General features: G+C 40.8%; 1 protein-coding gene across 4 annotated transcripts in view; it reads right to left on the reverse strand.

The window, feature by feature from the left end:
* Window positions 1–20,855, reverse strand: part of ckn (CRK like proto-oncogene, adaptor protein) — a 653,887-nt gene that overhangs the window by 182,882 nt on the left and 450,150 nt on the right. The window contains exon 1 of one of the 4 annotated variants that reach the window (XM_068228465.1): window positions 9,879–9,922. The exons of the other annotated variants lie outside the window; for them this stretch is intronic. The gene's annotated coding sequence lies outside the window, so the exon portion shown is untranslated. Of the gene's footprint in view, window positions 1–9,878; window positions 9,923–20,855 lie in introns of those variants that run through there. 4 annotated transcript variants of the gene reach the window in all.

Genomic DNA, 20,855 nt, shown 5'->3' on the forward strand with positions numbered 1-20,855 from the left:
TATCGAGGACATTAAACTGGAATATTCAACAAGTGAATGGCATCACTCCCGTACTGAACATTATATAAACCAAAACAAAGTATAGCAAAGCACAATGTATTCTACCTTCGCCCAATATTATTTAACGCCTTTACTGATTCTTCACAAGCCACTACATTCAGATCAAAAATAATTCTGAAGCATTTTCAACAGTTTCTTACGGATAAGACATATAGAAGGTACAAATAAATAAACTTATTGGTCATCATATTGAACTTGTATTCGTTGTTAGGTGAACAACTGATAGGGAACATGTCACCTAAGCGACAGTCCCAAATGCAGATCAATGCATGAATACACTGCCTTATCATACCCATAACACCGTTCTCGTATTAAGAGATCATTGGTAAACAGATCCTTTTCTTAAAACAATACAATTCTAATATAATACAGAACTACGAAAAGATTAACCTTACCCCATGGTATCACTGATATCCCAGTTCGACTCTCTGTAGGGTGGTATGATTCAGTGCAATAATAATAATAATAATAATAATAATAATAATAATAATAATAATAATAATAAAAAGTCATAAGAATATTTTAGGCCCAAAAGTAGCCGACGGACGTTACCAACTCACAGGCAGACAGAAAATCAAATAATACACAAATATTCACAGTGAAATTGGAAAACGCAAGCGAAGATTCTTTGGGCATATTAAGAGAATGCATCCAGACTTACAAAACAAATAAGCGAATTCTATGAAAAGAGGAATAAAGCCAAAACAGACACAATGAAATGGATTGGTGAAATCAAAACCGCAGGAATTACACAAGCAGCGGTTCAAAATTCACAAATGGTAAGTTGACGAAGAGGAAAGACCGAAGAAGAAGACTGGGGCAACCTGGTATGGAGACAGAAAGGAACCCCACAGTAAAAGAATGAAAGAAATATGGTCACACAAAAAGGCATATGCACGCCGCTAAGTACTTTGCGTAGACGTAATGGACTTATTTGCACGTACGTACATAGTAAAAACAAGCAAAGGCATCTCCGTAAAGGTAAAGGCTTCAACTATCCGTAACTTCGACACTAAATGAGATATAGCGGTTAGCCTTTGCTTCCAGTAATTAATCTGGCACTCTTTTGTTGCAGGCTGAGTGAACCTTAGGACACTGTGCCCCTCCACAAGTGTAAATCTCGTTTCTTGATTTTTCGACTTCCGGACGGGGAATCGAACTCATGTCCTTCCGGGTGAACTGAGTACGCCTTTACTTCCTCGGCCGGTCAGCCCCTCAATAATAATAATAATAATAATAATAATAATAATAATAATAATAATAATAATAATAATAATAATAATAATAATACCGGACTGTGTGGCTAAGACGGTTGAGGCGCTGGCCTTCGAACCTCAACTTGACAGGTTCAGTCCTGGCTCAGTCCGGTGGTATTTGAAGGTGCTCAAATACGTCAACCACGTGTCGACAGATTTACTGGCACGTAAAAGAACTCCTGCGAGACACAATTCCGGCAGCTCGGCATCTCCGAGCACCTGTAAAAGTACTTAGTGGGACGTGAAGCCATTATTATTATTATTATTATTATTATTATTATTATTATTATTATTATTATTATTATTATTATTATTATTATTATTATTGTTACAGTCTCAGCTAATGAGTTGCAGACCTTCCCAAGTAGTGTCAAGTGGACAACTAGCTACCAATTTCGACATATCAATTGCTCTATTAACGAAAGTGAAATTTTACTGGGCGAATACTACGCCTGAGTTAATTTAATTTTGTCAGGTGACAGCGAGGGTCAAGGTTTTAGACCACCCTTCAAACATAAATTACCACAGCTGGGATCGAACCCGTGAACTTGGGATCAGGAGTTTCTGACTCTCTGCCACTGACACACCGACGCAACTACAGTATCTCAAAATCAAATGAAAAAAAATAAAGTATATTTGACCACTTGAGCACACAGCATGTAGCATTAAGAACCCTGTAGTCATTAACATGAATCAAAAAAAAAAAAAATGAACAGTTGGTAGCGAAGATTTTTCTCAAAGTTTCAGAGCATAATGATAATGAAATTCTTTTTAATGACTAAAAATTAGTCTTCTTCTTCGTCCTCTCAACTATGATGGTAGATATTCGTGGTATGCGTGATGTCATGAGAACAATTAATTGTCTGTGTGGCCGCACAGCTCGGACCGCCTTAATGACCAGCCCGGACGGAGAGCTGAGACTACGTGTACAGTTACCTTACCGTAATGGGACATGATTCCACATCCTGGATCCGGTTTGGTAGCACAAGGTCCCTCTCGGCCAATATCAAGGTTTCAGCCAGGTTGGAACAATAGCTCCAAGATCTCATCTATCATACAACAACAGAGCCTCCAGCAACCTGTCAACACACTAACAACATTCCTCTGTCACTGGATCGAATCCGTAAAGATGCTTCGAAATACGAGTTTTTACCTCAAGACAATCTGAACAAAGAGCTCTGAGTAGGGTATCTTCGTGGAAATTCAGCAGAAATTTGTTGAAAGGCTTCTGCTGAAAGAACTAAGAACTGTGAGAAATAGATAACTGTGTCTAAATCTGCGAGAGGTCACTGGAGTACAGAGTGAGAAGGAATTCGATATTTCTACAAGAAATAGGTAAAACCTGCAACAAATAGCCAGGAAGAAATCACAGTACAGGGTTGGGAGGATGTATTCGAGAAGTACAATTCAATATTTCTAAAGATTCTTGTAGAATTAGTTAAAACGTGTAGTTCAGCAAGCCGGCCCCGTGGTGTAGGGTTACGTGCCTGCCTCTTACCCGGAGGCCCCGGGCTCGATTCCCGGCCAGGACAGGGATTTTTACCTGGACCCGAGGGCTGGTTCGAGGTCCACTCAGCCTAGGTGATTAGAATTGAGGAGCTATCTGACGGTGAGATAGCGACCCCGGTCTAGAAAGCCAAGAATAACGGCCGAGAGGATCCGTCGTGCTGACCACACGACACCTCGTAATCTGCAGGTCTTCGGGATGAGCAGCGGTCGCTTGGTAGGCCAAGGCCCTTCAAGGGCTGTAGTGCCATGGGGGGGGGGTGTTGTTCATGAATACGGCATCTTCAAGAAATTCAATTAGATATGTTCGAAGGTTTTTGTAGAAATAATTAGAACCTATGAAGTAAAGATAACAGTTCAATGATTTAAAACTGCTCTATTATAATGCTGTAAGAAATCATATCTATAATTACTTTGCTACTAACCTTTATCTCGGCCAACATAAATGGTGAATGTGTATACTATTGTAGGTAAGCATTCTTTGAATCTGAAGGTGTATAAAATTTTACTCGAAACTATGTTCACTTGAATTCATGATACTGAATGAAATGCAAACGACCTTTGAATTTCATCAGCAATTCATATAAATATTCCTTCCAGGTGTTTACTACGTCCTTAGTTTTGTTTCAATTATTTCCGTGCCAGGATATAACTTTCTAGGTGGATCAGGTTTAATGTCAGTTTTATTGTTTGCAAAATGATCGCTGGAGAGCAGAGTAAGGCAGTCTCTCAGGAAGTCGCTTAAAAATCTGATATTCATTTATCAGCTTTGAAGTTGCGTATAGTATATATAATACACGCCTCAGAGGTGTTAAATATATAGCAAAAATGACCAGCCGGTCACTGGTAGGACTACAAGGCCACCAGAAGTCCATAGAATGCCGAGGGATGCGGGTTCGGATCTCACCGATGGAAGTTTGCCTGGTTTGCTGTGTACTTGACATCTCTTTAACATACACCGTATGCACTTGACACGACTATTCGATGAAGACATATTTTAAGGTACAGTACGGTCTAAAAACTAAGTATTTCTTTATTTTCGTTATGTGCAGCAGGTCCTACATTACAACTGACAATGGAAAAGGAAGTGGTCCCATACACAGTACGGTTCTATGTTGCCACTGTCTCTCTGATGAAAACAAAAAAAATATGTTAATTTTATCCTCCAAAAATTTATTTTTTCCATCAATGAGGAACTTGCTCCAATTTAAGAAAATGATGGTTAACCCCTTTTTGCGTGCATCCATTCAAATATTTTCAACTTGCTTTACGTCGCACCGACACAGATAGGTCTTATGGCGACGATGGGACAGGAAAGGCATAGGACTGGGATGGGAGTGGCCGAGTCCTTGATTCAGGTAAAGCCCGAGCATTAGCCTGGTGTGAAATTGGGAAACCGCGGAAAATCATCTTCGGGCCTGCCGCCAGTGGGGTTCGAACCCACTATCTCGCGGATGCAATCTCACAGCTGCGCATCCTTAACCGCACGACTAACTCGCCCGGTATGAAAAATATACCTTGCTTCCCATGTAACCACAAAGTTCATTATTTACAATATTTATATTGCTACGCATATTGTTAAAAGTTTCTACGAAAATAGTTTCCTAGTTTTGGGAGAGTTCACAGGAGAACAGAGGAGGAGATTTTCACGAAATTAACATAAATTGCTAAATGTTTCTATAGAAATAGTTAAATTCTATGAGATATAACAGACAGGTTTTTGCTATTGCTTTTACGTCGCACCGACACAGGCAGGTCGTATGGCGATGATAAAATACGAAAGGGCTAGAATTGGAAAAGGAGTGACGTGGTCTTAATTAAGGTACAACCACAGCATTTACCAGGTATAAAAATGGGAAACCACGGAAAACCATCTTCAGTACTTTGGGATTCGAACTCACCAACTCCCGAACGGAAGCCTACAGCCACATGGTTGTAACTGCGCGGCCAACAAGGAAAGGGTAAGTGCCCCGTAGTCCACAGTCCATCAAAAGATATAACAATAGCATATGAATCGTTCGGTTTCCGTGAAAATCACGAGGGGTTCCAGGGGAGGACATTTTTGAAAGAAGTTCCTTCTATGATATCTGGTAGTTTCTCCTCCTATTCCTCTTTATTATGTTCTGATATTCAATTCAGCACAGCTTAGTGAGTACCTTCACAATGCAAACTGAGGAACAACCAGTGTGAACCTCAACACCCCTCATACAACACCATCATACCTAAGAAGCATCCACTGTGGTCACTTCTTGGATGGAGACCACTTAAGAAAAACATGGTATTGAAAACAAACACCTCACACATATACAAAATACAGTTTGAGAATTTAACTAATCTTTTTTTTTTCTTGCTAGTTGCTTTACGTAGCACCGACACAGATAGGTCTTATGGCGACGATGGGACAAGGAAGGGCTAGGGGTGAGAAGGAAGCGGCCGTGGCCTTAATTAAGGTACAGCCCCAGCATTTGCCTGGTGTGAAAATGGGAAACCACGGAAAACCATTTTCAGGGCTGCCGAAAGTGGGGTTCGAACCTACTATCTCCCGAAAACTGGATACTGGCCGCACTTAAGCGACTGCAGCTATCGAGATCGGTAATCATAAATATTAACCTAACACATAACTGCATTAAGCCACAGTAAGAAAGATTAACCGTGGCCACCGCTTATAGGCTGCACACATCACGGTGATTGTCTATACGAGAAGTAAGATACTCTAAACCAACATTAATTCCATACCGGTCAAGGAGCACACTGGGCATTGGTTTCGGAAACCGACATCCTCCTTTACTCCCCCATTCGGTACGGTATATGGGGAAGGGGAAAACAGTATTGAATCGAGGTACCGAAGTCCCTTAACTTTACTTCAACTTTGTACACAATTCAAAAGTAAAATTCGAACTATCTGACGTAGAATCCAACGCACGTCTTCCCATATGATACAGTGGAACGTGACATTAGCGCCACGGTCACGCGAAGCCCTGAAGCTGACCAGTGATTGAGTCCCCTCCATCGAAACTGACAGTCAGGTATCTGACCTACTAGATGTTAAAAGGTCATTGAACTCTTGACTAAAGCGTCCATATGACGAGCTCCTTTTATTCTTCTAGAAGACATCCTTAAACTTTAAACTGAAACATAATCAAATACTATTCAGACGCATAAACTGACTTCTTCACTCACATAATTTTAGTTTTATTGGCATAGAATGGAATAAAATAATATTGAATATTCTCTTGCCCCAGTTACGGATCAGCAGGAGTTGAGGAGATGGTATTAATTTACTCTAACTCTGTTTTGATACATGCGTTTTAAATAATCCTTATTTCAGTTATTTGTACCGAGAAGAGTGGCTATGGAGCAAAGCTCTACATTCAGGATAATAACTAATAATATTTGCTTTACGTCCCACTAACTACTTTATCGGTTTTCGGAGACGCCGAGGTGCCGGAATATAGTCCCGCAGGAGTTCTTTTACGTTCCAGTAAATCTATCGACACGAGGTTGACGTATTCGGGCACCTTCAGATAACACCTGCCAAGTTGGGGTCAGAAGACCATCGCCTCAACCGTCTGAGCCACTCAGCCCGGCTCTACATTCAAGAGACGAGCGGGTTCGATCCCCGCTGACAAATGTCATGAGAATAGTTTTCTGTATTTTTCTATTTTCACTTTCAAGTAAATGGAGGAACAGTTCCTGTTCATAGGCCGCAGCCGATTCCTTACACTTTATTCAATTTAATTCGCAATCATGCATTTCATCTTCATCGTCTCCTCCAACGAGGTTGGTGTCAGCAAGGTCATCCGGCCGTAAAAACATGGCATGCGACCTCGTATCAGGAAACGGGACTAACGGGTAGTTATACGTTGGGTTTCATGAAACCAATCTCACTCACGTTATAAGATTTAATATTTATGCCCTAGTTCTTACACGGTGTTACATATTATAAGGGGCAGTCGAATGAAAACCGAACACCCGCTACAACGTGACCATGGAATGGTTTTATTCAAAAGTAATTACCAAAAGCGTTAATACATGTACCCCACTGGGAGACGATACGATCAATTCCAGTTTTGTAGAAAGAGGTAGGTCGCTGATTGAACCACAGCCGCACCCACTCTTGTACTTCCTCGTCCGAATGAAACTGACGTCCACGAATTTCTTCAGGTCGCCAAAAATGTGAAAATCACACGGTGAAAGACTCAGGATGTACGGAGAGAGGGGCGTACATTATCTTGCAACAGGATGACTCCATCCGACAGCATACCACGGTGTTTTGATTTTATGGCGCGTCGGAGTTTCTGCAAAGTGTCTTCATAGCGCTGAGTCAAGAGAAAACCACACTTCTCCTCTCTTCTTTACCTGCCTTCCTTTCTACAGCTGGACGAACATACTAGACAAGTTCGCGCACCAACAAAGACATAACCCAGCAACTACGTGCACATGTGAGTTATCACTGTGCAGTTCTCCTAGCACAGTGATGGCAGTATCGGTAAGTAAAACAGTGTTGCCACCTTTCGCGCGGAATGTCTGTTATGGCGGGTGTTCGGCTTTCATTTGATTGACCCTTATATAAAGTCCTAATAACAAAAGAAGCGCTCTGACAGATAGGGCAGGAGGGAGCGACTACTGTAGTGCTGTTGCTGAGAAGTGAAAGGTCTGGCAACTCCAAGTGGACAGCAGGCTCGTCTCCATGGCGAACACGGAAGGTCCGCCCACGTTTCGATAGCAACCGTACCCCTACTCCCTTCTGTGCAGCCAGGCAGACAGTAAACTGACTCTACCTGTGCTAGCTGTTAGAATGCTTCATTTAATATTAGGACCATAGGACTACCCTATCCTCCATTATTAACATTAGCGCTTATTTTACGTTTACTATCGTCTGTCACTTTCTTTATTGCACAAAATAATTTTGTTGTCTTTCCTGGGCCGATACACTCTTTGTATAAACGTTTCTACAATTTTGTGGAGTAATTTCCGTCTTCCTACTTTAGATTTACTGTCAGGCTATTTGACTAAGGGCTTCCGTGTCCATATTCTTTTTATTATTCCATAAGTCGTTTACGTATTAGACTAAAAGTAGCCATTACCGAGCTCGATAGCTGCAGTCGCTTAAGTGCGGCCAGTATCCAGTATTCGGGAGATAGTAAGTTCGAACCCCACTGTCGGCAGCCCTGAAAATGGTTTTCCGTGGTTTCCCATTTTCACACCAAGCAAATGCTGGGGCTGTACCTTAATTAAGGCCACGGCCGCTTCCTTCCCACTCCCCAGCCCTTCCCTGTCCCATCGTCGCCATAAGACCTATCTGTGTCGACGCGACGTAAAGCAACTGGCAGAAAAAAAAGTAGCCATTATTCTCAAGCGTTTACTGTGAACAAGGATTTCTCTGAAAACCTGTGTTAAGTTGGCATGTAACTTCAAGCTGGCGTTTGGGATAAGGTGGATTCGAATCCCACCGTCAGCAACCCTGAAAATGGTTTACCGTGGTTTCCCATTCCCATACCAAGCTAACGACGGGAGCTTAAACTTACATCAAGCTTCTACTTTCCCAGTCTTAGCCACTTCCTATTTCACTGTCACCGAAAACTTGTATGAGGTAGTATGACAAACAGCTAAAATCTAGAGTGTCGGTGGAGGAACTCGAGGTAAACTCATACGCAGAACAACTGCCATAATTGGTCGCTCAACCTTGGCTTACCAATCTGCGCATAATGTACACTCAAGCGCACCAAAATTGGCCGGCAAGGAAATATTTAATTTTATATATTCTCGAAACGCAAGGCTATTCGTAAAATGTGGACAGCTGGTGGCCGAAGCGACACTTGGAATCGTACCACTGCACAATATATTCATCCTATTTCAAACAAGAGGATTTTGAAAGAAAGTCTTCTTTTCCCTAACCACGCAGGACTCTGATGGAAGGTTGCTCTTGAACTAACCTGTTAATGATGACTCTTTCCGATCCCGCTGTAGGAGAATATGGTAGAATACATCTACTGAATCCCCAACCTGTCGTAAGAGGCGTAAGGGTTCTCAATTTGGGAGCACGAGAACCCTCGTCGAGCCTGGCGTTGAGTCCACTTATTGAGCCAGGTTCCTCGCTCTCACCTCTCCTGTCTGACCTCCCTTGGTTCACTTCCAGACTGACAGCATTAGGTTTGCGAGACCGAGGAAGTCTTTCACTTTCACGCCTTTCGAGGCCCTTCTGCTTTTTTGCTGATACCTCCATTCTTTAAACGATGGTTACCCAGTTGTATTTCCTCTTAAAACAATCACCACCACATAACTTTCTCTGAGCCTGGCAACTTCAGTGCCGCAGTCGGATAGTAGTTGTCCTTCTGCTCGAAAACCAGCAGGTTCGAACCTCACTCAAGTCGGTAATATTTGAGAGTGATGCAGTGCCACAATCCCAATTCGTTAGCTTTAGGAACGTTAAAATTTCCTATGGGGCGGAATTCAGATGCTAAAATCTACTGTATTGAAGGGTCACTAACTTTTAAAAAATACATTTTATTGAGGTGACATTAAAACAGATATCATTATTAACAATCTAATGACTATGGAAATATTCACCGTCAGGTTCTCATCAACCAAAGATGATCGATCTGATTGTGTACAAGCCTCACTTTTCATTATCGATGTGCTACCGGGGAGAACATATAAAAACTTTCCAGCCAGCCAAGCACAGTTTATAAACTTGAATTAAGATATCAAAATGTATTAAAATATGATTAGCATCATGATGACTAAGACTATACTTTTATAACTTAGAGAGGGATATAGAGTTCGCTACAGTAAAGGAGCGTAAGCTTGATTTGTCTGGAAGGGTGTAGGTTTAAATCCCCATCTAGCTACTTTACAGTCCTCCATGGGTCTTCGTGGCCTGTACGGGAATAACTTTACTTATTCACTGCCATTGAAGACCGATATACTTGGAAAATATGGCCTCGTCTACCCGATATTCGTTCTTTTTAATGCTCCATCCCGACTGACATTAAATTCTTTAACACATGTTGATTAGTTTCTAGTAGTTTCTTATACTCTGTCGTTGTAACTTACCGATAGTAGTTAATCTTCTGTTATCATCAGTTAGGTAACACCGATACTCACCTAAAAGAGAAAAAAAGAAGATCATCAGTATAAAAAGACATTTAGCAAGAAGTTTCAGTTCCTGAATTCATTTGAATTCAGAAACTTCGTTTTATACTAAAAACATAACATATAAATTCACAAGGTACATATCAATCAAACAATATTTTGCATACATGAAGCAAATTAAATTTACACTTAAAATACTGTTGCACCGAGCTCGATAGCTGCAGTCGCTTAAGTGCGGCCAGTATCCAGTATTCGGGAGATAGTAGGTTCGAACCCCACTGTCGGCAGCCCTGAAAATGGTTTTCCGTGGTTTCCCATTTTCACACCAGGCAAATGCTGGGGCTGTACCTTAATTAAGGCCACGGTCGCTTCATTCCCACTCCTAGCCCTTTCCTGGCCCATCGTCGCCGTAAGACCTATCTGTGTCGGTGCGACGTAAAATAACTAGCAAAAAAAAAAAACTGTTGCTGCCTATTTGTGGTGCTATAAACAATCCAACGCTCAGTCTGATTTTTTTGCATCATCTTCCCTGTACTAATGCGAAGGCAATCATCCCTTTTCTGATACTAGTGCGTATGGGTTGGTTTCGAGACACACTCCTTTAAACCTCACGCTGAATAATCCCACCGTTGAAACTTACCAATCTTGATTATGTTTTCTACCAAGCCAGTGATCTTAGACACACCGGTAACTACTGTATGAAGCGACCTGCTGCATTACTTACGGTTAGAACCTGGATTTCCATGCAAATGCATGTTTTTAAATAAACTAGTTACACTTCTCTCTTCTTCTTAATTCACAATCCTAAGATTGGTTGGCAGCAATTCGTCTTCTCCACTCTTCTCTGTAATCCACTAATCTCTTCATTTCCACATATGAGCCTGTTCCTACACTTCTCAAACTTTGCAAATATTCGTTTTATGGATTAACGATTCCAAATAACCGTTCCTTTCCCGTTCAAATTTGATTTTGGATTTAACAGCGAATATCTGGACGTCTATATTGCTTAACATGACTTTTCTTACTGAGATAGCAGCTTGTAAACCTTGGTTTTGCACTGAACCCTCTTCTGTTGTTATCCTGGAATTTCCTACCCGGAACTCTCGCTCTTCGCGTCTTTGTTATCACAGCCGGCAATCGCTACCAGTTTTTGAGGATATTCAAAAGTGTCTACAATCATCGCACGGAGAAGTAGCTGCGGCAGCTACAGGTACTGTAGGACGAACGAAGTGATCCTTTCAAATCCTGACTTTGAATTCTCAAGCTCATATAAGACGTATTGTGGAAACGATGGAAAATACGTACAGTTTGATCTCAATTTGTCCCAAATGTCTTCATTTAAGTAAGTACCTGTCACTTCTAGTGACGTACAAAGATAATTTTCTGTGCTTAAGAATGAGCTGACAGATAAACGGATGAACGTTTTTCAGTTTATTGTGCATGTTTTGCCAAATTATAGTGCATGAATGCAAGCATATTTTGAGATTTGATAGTGCATGGAAATCCGGGCTCTACTTATGGTACTCCTCTCAGATAACAGCTGACGAGGGTGCACAGCAGGTAATGGAAGGGAGGGAAAATGTTGGTGCATCTAAACGATCACCAGAGCAACTCAAAGGGTAATTCCGAACACACCGATATTTTCTATTAGCAGATTATAAAGAACAAATGAACAATCGACGAGGTTCAGCATACCTAAAACATGTCCCAAAACTTCCTATATGACGCCACTTCCTGCCTCCTGTAAGTGAGTTAAATGCAAATGTTAGTGCTGAGAAAGGGCCAATTGTGAGGGCAATGACAGCTATGATGACCCGGATACACCAATAGATAGTACGCCCCATCACATGGATTACTGCTCCTGTATTTATACGAGGATCCCACCAACAGGCCACACGAATTCACTGGTCCGTTAAGTTACCTCACGCACAGGAAGCCGTATTGTGCCTCACAATCTGAACGAAGAGCTCTAGAAAACGACAAGTCTGAAACGTAATGCAGCTAGGAACACACAGCACATCGAGTAGCTAAAATATTCAATCATAGTAACAAAATAGAGAGTTACAGAACTTAGGTATTAGAGTGTATTAATTGTCAGTCCCGTACACTTACTCCAAAAGTTGTCTACTTAATGCTTCTTCCATTATTTCTGAATGACCACAGAGTAAAATATTTAGCTCAACAGCAATTTCGAAATACTGTACAATTTCAACTGTACACTCCTGCTACTCGGTAAAACAATATTTATCGCACTTGTTGGTATCTTATATGCAAGCTCATCTGTATATGTAAAGTCGTCTTTTGAATATTAACCTCGTACTTCGTTTTTACACTAGTCAGAATAAATAACAGCCTATGTCAGGTTCTGTTTAACTGTTTTCTGTTTGTCACAGCATCTCGGGAGAATGTATCAATGGATTTCCACGAAACTTGGTGTTTAAGTTAAAGATGAGGGCGAGTACGATCTCAGCTATAACTTGTTCAAAAATTCAGCAGGAGAGGGCCTTAAATATAAAACGCGATACACCTCTCTTACGGTTTTACAGGAAATCTATTCATGGAAAAATGTATACAGAATATTATTTACAAACTTTTTTATTATTACATGTAACTAATCTCATTATTAGACCCATATTGAACTATGCTATGATATACTAACAATTTGTTGGTTATTTTGATCCACCTTTTCAATACAAATTACAGTTTGTTTTGCTAAGTTGTAATGTTACAACACTAATTTACCGGGACATGTTTCGCTTTTATTCACAAGCATCATCAGCCTATACAATTGCCTCAAGGTTTGTCATATTTGGATTGTTGTTACAAATTTCATTACAATGAATGTAAATCTAATTTCAGTGATAACAATATTTAAAACACAAGAATAATATACACATTAAAATTATGACAATATGATTTGCAATGTTAAAATGGAGTAACTCTTAATTCTAAGACACATTGACGTCCAAAACACAGTTTTTACAGTTTGAAAATTTGGCTAAAAATGGTTTGCAATGTTAAAATAAAATTGATTCAACTATAATTTGGCATTAAAATTTGAGTCATAAATATAAATATTGGATGTTAATATATAGGAGCCATAGTTTCTGAAGTGCGTTGGTTTCTAGAATACAGTAACAGCCACAACAGACAATAGTCACAGTAACGCAATAAGGTCCACAAGATTCTGTAGCAGCAGACAAAGGGATGCTTCTTCCATTCTATAAATCGAAAGAAACATAATCAGATACTAAAAATTTGGATTGAAGCCCCCTTTAACCATAACTTACATCAAAACAATCAACTTCCAACGGAGAGCCTGGTCGCTATAAACAAGAATTAAATAATTATGTCAATACTTCCTCTGATGAAATTGCCAAACTGCAGCAGCAAGCCTCATCAAATCTAGAAGCCATTTTCCAACGAGCCCAAGACTTCAATTCTAGATTATCATCATGACTAAACACGCATAATGCAAAATTACAGTCTTTTTAAATAACATTATTTAGAGAGCACAATTCTTAACTAAAAATTCTCAATACTGAAATGTTACAGTATTCTGGAAACCAACGCACTTCAGAAACTATGGCTCCTATATATTAACATCCAATATTTATATTTATGACTCAAATTTTAATGCCAAATTATAGTTGAATCAATTTTATTTTAACATTGCAAACAATTTTTAGCCAAATTTTCAAATTGTAAAAACTGTGTTGTGGACGTCAATGTGTTTTAGAATTAAGAGTTACTCCATTTTAACATTGCAAATCATATTGTGATAATTTTTAATGTGTATATTATTCTTGTGTTTTAAATATTGTTATCACTGAAATTAGATTTACATTCATTGTAATGAAATTTGTAACAACAATCCAAATATGACAAACCTTGAGGCAATTGTATAGGCTGATGATGCTTGTGAATAAAAGCGAAACATGTCCCGGTAAATTAGTGTTGTAACATTACAACTTAGCAACACAAACTGTAATTTGTATTGAAAAGGTGGATCAAAATAACCAACAAATTGTTAGTATATCAAACTTTTTTATTCTATAACTTTTACCGATAAAGTGAAATATAGGGAAATATCACTGCCGGGAGTGTAAAAGTTCAAGTCTACAAAAGCCGGTAACTAACTCTGGAGAGTTGCTACGGAAATCATCCTGGCAACGTTTAAAGACTTTGTACATCTGTCTGAGGTCTATAAATCCCGATTACGGGCAAACAATTTTAAACTACCATACGATACAGTTGTAACGTCTACTTTTAGATAATAAACCGAATACTTTGCTTTTATGCTGGAAAAAACGAAATAACAAAACAATAACACACAGTTGATGAAACTGCGGAGGCTGGGGGTCATCCGAAAATTTGTTTAACGTAACGCGACAAAATGTGTGATGGAAGTGTAACCATAGCAACCGTGCAGGCAGTGATGTAAGGTATTGTTACCTAGCAACCGTGCAGGTTATGTCTTATGGCAAGTTGCCATCTGAAATTAGCAGCCGTTGATGGGTGGCCATGACCAGGAAACATATTTATGATCATCTGATTTTCGCAACTGGAAAAGTACAATAAAAAAAGACGTTACAACTATATCGTATGGTAGTTTAAAATTGTTTGCCCGCAATCGGGATTTATATTATCCATACTGTTGAACTGAAAGATCTCTTCTATATTTGGAAGAATACGTAAAGCGTCATAAAGGAAATCTCGGAAACTGATTTTAAGACATTCAAAATAGCAGCCGCAGAAAGAAACAAACAACCTGGAAGGTACTCAAACACTACAACAAAAACTGACGGTAATATTAAGTCCTAACAGAGGCTATAATCAACGAAGCTACACTTTTTCACTGGCATAAATGTTCTTCTATACAATGAAATGTTTAAGGGCATGATCCCTAATTGAGTGAAAATACGAAAATTAGCTTCCCAAAGCCCTTCTAATTGTGATAGCTCGTCTGAAACAAAGAATCAAGGCACGAAAATAAAAGGGGGTAGTCAATTAATTTCGATCCGAGAGGACATTATGTTCAATTTAATAGAGGCATCTCAATATTATAGCCCGGTGGAACGTTAGGAATAAAATCTGAGGTGGAGAAGCTGTGAAGTCTTAATCTATGAGGAAAACGAGCTTCAGCAGACCTCCCAGAGTGAGGCTAATTGTAGACAATATTACAAAATATACTGAAATGTGGCTTCAAATAGCGTGGAGTGAGAATCTTAATTGGACCACTGCGAGCTAGCTAAGATGACAAGATACATAATAGCGTGCAGAACATTTTATATAAAATAAAATGACCTCTAATAACTGTAAAGTATAATGAATACAGAATTAACATAAAACAGCCATATAAATAGGTGCACAGATGCAAGGTTAAACATAAAATTTAACTATTAGGCAGACAGGATCACTTCACCTCAGAAGGTCACGTCCACCGCCGTGTTCTAGGGAATATTAGTTTCCTGGAGTTCCGATTAACAAAGAATAAATACTAATTTGGGGCTCTGGAAGTCATACGCGGGTATAGAAGTAGCGTTCCCGGCCTTTCCTCGAAGAAACCGGGTTCGATACGAGGTAGTCCAGGAAATCTAACTGGAAATTGCTAGATATTTAACGTTACTGTTGAGACCATAGCCGCGGGACGTGCAGCTCTGTATGGAATCCGAACCAAAGGCCTCTGTACGTAACTTTTAATTTCATAAATCCCACAGCATTGACCGGGATTCGAAGGGCTGTTGCCTTTGTGAGAAGCGAGTTGCGAGGCCATTTTGCTGTCAGGCCTGCTGATATCCAGGCAATACCATCACTCTGACCACGTGGCCTTCGAGAATCTGCAGGCCATCTCTTCGTGCAGCTGTCTTCTTGGCAGGCCAAAGCCCTAATGGGCTTCTTCCCAGGTTTCCTTGTTTCCGTTGGTAGACAGGAAGAGTGCTGCCTTTGTAGTGAAGTTAACATGATCTTTGTGATACAATGAAAACACTTAAGGGATTAGATCGACTCCCACTACGTTTATGATGGCTTCGTTGGATAGTTGTTGATGATTTTCTGCTATCATGTCGTCGTGCTCAGCAATGGGAAAACTGCATCCGGGAGAAAGTGGGTTCGAATCCCACTGTCGGCAGCCCTGAAGATTTTCCGTGGTTTCCCATTTTCACACCAAGCAAATGCTGGGGATGTACTTAATTAAGGCCACGGTCGCTTCCTTCCAACTCCTAACCCTTTCCTATCCCATCGTCGCCATAAGACCTATCTGTGCCGGTGCGACGTAAAGCAACTAGCAGAAAAAAAGAAGAGAAACACTGAAAACTATGTTCAGGGCTACCGACAGTGGGGTTTGAACCCATTATTTCTCGGATTTCTTGGATCGGTCCACCCTGCTGTGAAGTCTTGTGCTCGAAGTTGTCAGCATGGGTCTTCCGGTGGAGCTGGTGTTGGTGGTCTATGATTATGCTGTTGTGGAAGACTGAGATGTTCTTGTTGTTGGCGCGAAACATACTAAGTTACAGAACCGATCCAATTCATTACACGGTATATGCGATGATTGTTAACTGTGAAACCATGAAAACTTACTCAGAACTGACAGCCAGTTCAGCAGTCACATCACATACCCGTACGAACGAACAAGCGTAGAAAATTATTTTCGTAACTAAGTGAAAATAAAAAGCAAAGAATTATTCCTCAGAAGGTGTAACTTTTTTGCTTGCAATAATGACTCCATTGTCTGACGTGGTTCGTAAACGACACGTCAAGAGTTTACGATGCCGCGAAAGCGAATGGCATGCTAATACATAAAGTATCCTTCGGTTAGACCCCAAATTTATGAGCATACTTAAGTCAGATGACTTGCAGTTAATGCGTATGGGAGACCTGATATCTCAAGTGAGGTATGCGTTAATGGGAAGAATGCACCAACAACTGCCGACGTTATAAATTCTAAACGTTTTCTCAAGGAGGTTGAATATGAAATGTAACATTAGATTAACCGTGGGAACACCTAGGGTTGGTAACTGATCAGTAATCCGTCGGTAATTTCGGCAATTTTTTCTTTTGAAGGCGAACCGTGTCTTCACAACCAATTATACTAACCAAAGAATCCATCAAATTAATGTGGGAAAGGATAAGGAATGAGAAAACTTTAACAACTCGTCCATTTGATCAGTGCGCATAATCGGCTATGATAATATCCACTGATACCAGGAAGTTAAAAAAATCCCTTCAATGCTGAAAACATCCTAGGGATATTACGTAAATAAAGTATAATCAAGTACGAGAATATATTCTTTATTTATTCCTAAAATTTACAATCCTTTTCTTAATCAACGTTATCCGGTCGATTAGATTAGCATTTTTTCTTTTTTCTACCACTACGAGCGCTGACGTGAGTCATTGCAGTGTTTCACTTAAACACCACTACGAGCGCTAATGGGAGTCAATGCAGCACTTACAAACTACATTCGGTGTGGACATTTTTAAAAGTCAAAAAACGTCTGCGGGTATTGAACCAAAGGCCACATTACAGAAAGAATTGTTGTAAATAAGTTAATTTGGCTAGGATTTGAATAAAGAAGAAAGCGAGTAAAGAAACAAGCGATTTTACGCTGTTTTTCCGGAACTGCATTTAGGCCTGAAACGATTCTAGAGATGTTTTTTTTAGTTTGATAGAGCTATCCATGACTCACAATCTGACACCTTTCCGGGAATTTTAGCCCTTCAACTTTCGGCACAACTGAGAAAATTGCTTAATTTTATGTTTTTCGTCTTTGTCTGCTAAAAAACGTTTCAACATTAGAAGTGCATTTCATAGGTTAATTTAATATAATTCTGTTGCCGTCTTTGTGACGGCTACATTATCTCACGCTCAACATTGGGTACACACCCTTATCAGCAAGGACTCGATCTGGAACATTAACGAAATAGAAAACTCGTGTACTTCCATTTACATGCTCCATTGCAAGAAAATTACGTTTAACGATGCATATTTTGCCAGGCCAGTAATATTCACAGATTTGTAAAATGTAGTCACATTATTTTAATTGACTACACTCCGGGAGGTATGGAATGTGGGAAGAAATTAGCGGATATGTAGTAATATATCTGGTCTGTGACAACATAAACACTATTATTCGTACTTAAATGCTAAGAGTCTGTCGCCAGAATTTAATCGAATCTCAGTGGTCGAGGTCGCAAAAGATACTCGTTCGAAAACTGCCAAAGGGTTCTACCTGAAGGTCAGATGTAAGTGTAGTGGTTGCAAACAGGATCATCCAGTTCTTAATCAAAATAATACATCAGATGATAGAGCGCTCTGTAGGTGAGGTATGTGGTTTGAACTAAGGTGACAGAACACGAAATTTGTATTGATTTTATGACACGAGAAAATACAAAATCACCAGCTGTGAATGTCGGAGCATCCAGGGAATGTGTGTTTTGAAAGAGACTGTCTCAGGTAAAAGTTTTTATCTATGGCCGTAATATTGAAAGATGAATTCTGACAGTTCTTAGAGGGACGTCCGTTTACTAGGTGTGAAGAAGGAAGTAGGCGGTATGGTTGCCATAGAAACGTGGGTGCGGCCATTGCGGTTGCCATGGAGATAAGCCTGTTGGCCGGGTCGAGTTGCTTGGAGTTGCTAAACCTCTCACTTCTGGGCGGTCTGAACGAACGAACAAGTGAGCCGAAAGCGAGGGGAAGGACAACGGAATGCACGAATGTGGCAACACCGTGTAATGGCACGTGCAATGCTCCTCCTTCCAGCCCTAGCTGTCAGAATGTTTCTTTCAATATGAAAGGTATATTTCCTCCAACGGTCTTATAGAAGTGTCATTTTTTCAGGTGTCTCTCATATGTATACATGCATTGTTGTGTGGTGGTGGTTATTATTGTTTTAAGAGGAGGTACAACTAGACAACCATCTTCTATATAACACTAATCAGAGAAAAAAATGGAAGGGATCCGACACTTCGAAAAGTAAAGGTATCGGCCAAAGAAAGACAGGGGCCACGAAGGGCTTGAAAATGAAAGACTCCCTAGCCCTCGCAACCTAATACCGTCGGGTTCGGAAAAGAACAAGGGCTACGAAGGGAGGTCGGATTGAATAGATGAAAGTGAGGAGCATTGCACAAGTAAGTGGAAGGAATCCCAGGACTCAGCTGAGAGCCCCGTGGTCGCCCACCCACGCTCCCAAGTTCAGAGCTCCCGGCTCTCCTTCCAGTCACCTCTTACGACAGGCAGCGGATACTGTGGGTAGTATTCTTCCGCTTCAACCCACAGGGAGTGAAAGGAGCATAGTTCTGTAATTACGCTGTTTGAAAATTACTTCCCAGGAATTAATTCGCTTGAAAAAATGTGTTATTGCTCTTGTGTTTCAAATCAGAAAAATGCCTATGCATCCCTCTTTCTTTTTTAACCCACAATACGCCCATACGTGTTAACGATGGATGCTGTTCGACGTATTTCAGCGAAACCTCATACGCTTGCTTTCCCGCAGAGACGTCCTCTCCAGCTAGCCACTCTTCTTGAATGTCCCGCTGAAGAGAGTGTAGATGTTCCACGATTTCTATTACATCAGTAATCAGGACGGGCGGTCGGATATCTCGAGGTGGCAATGTCTACAGTGCTGGGCAAAAGCAAACGAAACATCTATCGCCAACCCGGAAGAAAACAAAATCCCCTACAACTGATGAACAATAAGCACTATACCGACAGACTGTTGTTAGATAAGGTGTGCTGTGTTTATTTTATTTTTTGTTTGCTACGTAGTGGCTTAAGGCTGGCGACGTAAGGATGCGAAAGGGCTAGGAGTGGGAAGGAGCGGCTGAGGTCTTAATTAAGGTATAGCCCTAGCATTTGCCTGGAGTGAAAATGGTAACTACGGAAGAACATCTTCCGAGCTATTGAATCGAACCCATCATCTCCCGAATCTAAGCTCACAGCTACGCGACCCTAAACGCGCGGCCAACTCACTCGGCGTGTGCTTTATATCATCTGCTGTCACTCGTCTCCGCAAGATCGCAGACCTCCTGAAATTACGAAAACTAACCCATCAACGACAGATATACAACAGTCTGAGTACAATACGTTCTTCGTCGATCGCGTGACCCTTCACAAAAAGGGCAAAAAATAAATGTGAAAACACATGACACACAGTGAAATCTTCTTAGCAGATTGTGGTTGCTGACCGAAGAGCAAAACCTGTGCCTCGTGATAGTCACACTGCCAGTAGTAACTTGGTCTCCGTGGTCCGACAGCTCTGCACTCCGACCGGCCAACCGTGAAGAGGGAGGTGGGGGGTGGCCACGGCTCCACGGTCGCTCTATACCTCTGTATTTGTGAGACGAAGAGGAGCTGAGCCCCACCATCGGCTGTCCTGAGAATATCATTTCATTTCACCTGCCAGTCATTAATCATTGCCCCTGCCCCAGAGGGGTGCGACAGGCTACGGCAGCCGGCAAGATTCCTATCCTCGCCGCTAAATGGCGGCTTCATTCATTCCATTCCTGACTCGGTCAAATGACTGGAAAAAGGTTGTAGTTTTTTTAGTAGTACCTTCATCGACAGAGAAAACAGGGGCAATGAGTAACCTCACGCCGAATGCAGTGGCAGTAAGTATGAACAAATTGGTTTGCAGTAAGTGAAGAACAATACAGAAAAAAGCACTATCACTCCCGTTGGTGGTACGAGTGCAAAGTGATACTTATTACCTGATAGGCAACAGAAACTAGTTCTGGGATAAGATACAAATATGGCTACCTGCTGCTACACTTGTTCCTGGTTTCCGTTAAACTAGACGTCTTGTCAAGGTCATCCTGTACGCTTCGCTTATGAGTACAGACAAAGCAGAACAATTAATTTAGCTAAAAATGGAAGACAGGCGACAAAATTCAATCTTCTGTCCTGTCCATACATGGTGCGCCATCTTCCAAGAATTCAGG

This window comes from Anabrus simplex, chromosome 6 (genome assembly GCF_040414725.1).
Source record: "Anabrus simplex isolate iqAnaSimp1 chromosome 6, ASM4041472v1, whole genome shotgun sequence".
Taxonomy (NCBI): domain Eukaryota; kingdom Metazoa; phylum Arthropoda; class Insecta; order Orthoptera; family Tettigoniidae; genus Anabrus; species Anabrus simplex.